Source organism: Palaemon carinicauda, chromosome 12, assembly GCF_036898095.1.
Source record: "Palaemon carinicauda isolate YSFRI2023 chromosome 12, ASM3689809v2, whole genome shotgun sequence".
Lineage (NCBI taxonomy): Eukaryota > Metazoa > Arthropoda > Malacostraca > Decapoda > Palaemonidae > Palaemon > Palaemon carinicauda.
Window position 1 is genome coordinate 1,030,143 of NC_090736.1, and position 2,500 is coordinate 1,032,642.

The following is a 2,500-nucleotide window of genomic DNA, read 5'->3' on the forward strand; positions in this document are numbered from 1 at the left end:
TAGGAAGATCATTCCACAACTTGGTCACAGTTGGAATAAAACTGTGTAATATTGAGCCTCATGATGAAGAAGGCCTACCTATCAGAATTAACTGCATGCCTAGTATTACGAACAGGATGGTACTGTCCTGGAAGATCTGAATGTAAAGGATGGTCGGAATTATTAAAAATCTTATGCAATATGCATAACAAGCTAATTGAACGACAGTGCCGGAGATTAATATCTACATTCGGAATAAGAAATTTAATAGACCGCCATTTCCTGTCCAACAAATTAAAATGGGAATCAGGAGTTGAAGACCACACAGAAGAACAATACTCGAAACGTAATAGAACGAAAAAATTAAAACACTTCTTCACAATACACTGATCACCGTGAATCTTAAGACTTTCTCAACAAGCCATTTTTTTTGTGCAATTGAAGAAGAGACAGACCTAATGTGTTTCTCAAAGGCTAATGTGTTGTCGAGAATCACACATAAATTCTAAAAGAGTCTTACAGAGTTAAACAAACACTATCAATACTGAGATCCTGATGTTGAGGAGCAACTGTCCTAACTTACTTACAATTAATTTTACTTAGAGTTTTGTTACGATTCAACTTCCTGTCACATAATTTGCACCATGCACTAATTTTAGCTAGATGTATCTATATCAACAAAACAACAACAAATACAGCCGTTTCTAGTCCACTGCAGGCCAAAGGCCTCAGACAAGTCCTTATTCATGTCTGGGGTTTGGCCAGTTTTCATCACCACGTTAGCCACTGCGCTTTGGTGATGGTGGGAGACTGTAGTGAGATGGCTTACAGCAACCCATCTAGTATGGGTGGCCCTGTCTAGTACAGCTTTGCTGATAATGGCAATATACAAACAAATCCTTTCACCATATTAAGGTATCTCCACTCTACTGTATATAATTACACACGTAGAAATAAATACACACACATAGAAATAAATACACACACACACGCTAGCGCACGCACACACATACACATATATATATACACATATACATATATATATATATATATATATATATATATATATATGTATATATATATATATATATATATACGTATACACTCACTGTCAGTAATAGTACACATTCAAATAACTTATAATGTAGATCTCTCAATAAAACGTTTATGCTTTCACAAAGGACGACTGCGTGCAATAGCATTTCTTACAATTGAAAAAGGCCTGTTCCTGACAACAAGCAAGAGGGAATGAGCAGGGGTGCTTAGTCTACACCAAAACAGATTTTTCAGTTTTGAATGATCAATTTTTATTTTAATACACCGCATCATATGAAAGGGATATGTGTTTTTCGTATCAGACCCAAAAGATGAGCAAAAACTCTCTTCAGATAGCCTTTGAGATCTTCCAGCTGTATGAAGCCTTTTCCTCTTTGAAATATAATAATAATTAGAAAATATTTCCTTGGATATATATAAAAAAAAATAGAATTCTTCACAAAACTGATAAGGAAGATTTTGGCGTCAGTGATCCTTACAGCAAAACGGTCTATAGTACTTGTCATGTTTTCTTTCTCTTACCTAACAGTATCCATCTATGTAATTTTCTTAAAAGTAATAAAGTATTATAACTGTTTCAGATCTACTTCATCAAAAATAATGGCATGCGTTGGTCATTTTTACTCAGTTTGAACTCCAATTAATGACAGAGTATTTTCTGATTCCTTCTTAATTTTAAGCATTGCATTTTCTTTTCTTTGTCTCCAAGATTATATGATTTCATCTCTCTCTCTCTCTCTCTCTCTCTCTCTCTCTCTCTCTCTCTCTCTCTCTCTCTCTCTCTCTCTCTCTCTACGTTAAGAATAGGCCAGCCATGAACAATAACTCCTATTTTCATTCCGTCTTCTTATCAATATTGCAAACACTAAAACGCAAACACTGTGTGGGGAGGGGGGGAGTTACTTGCATGCGTCCTATTTCTTATAAATTAACAACATGCAAATGTTGTCATCGATCGATGATTCAGGCAAGTGAGTTCGCAAATTATGTTTTATGCATAGCGTCACTTGGTTGTGTGCCAATGAGAAGCAGGATATAAAGCAAAATGGAGTAATAATCAATGCAAGACTTAAATTTTGAATTGAAAGTTATATGATGATTTCAGTAATTTGTATAATATGAATCAATACGTTGATACAATGATAATCTAGGAAAACTAACGATTCATTCCTAGAATAAAACTATTTTTAATCATAAAAGAAGAAAAAAATCCATTTTATAAATTTGAAAAGAAAAAAATATGGGAGTTGTGTACTTGGAATAGCTCACAATTCTCAATTTACATAGAGGGAAAAATTAAATAAAAATTTTAAAGGACAGTATTCATCTTTAAACTGATGATTAGTATTCTGGGATCTGTCCCTTATATTTATTGTGACACCATATATTTCAGATAACTGAAATAGTGCAAGAAGTGCTTTCTATATAACTCTGAAAATTTATATTACATTACACACACCCATAT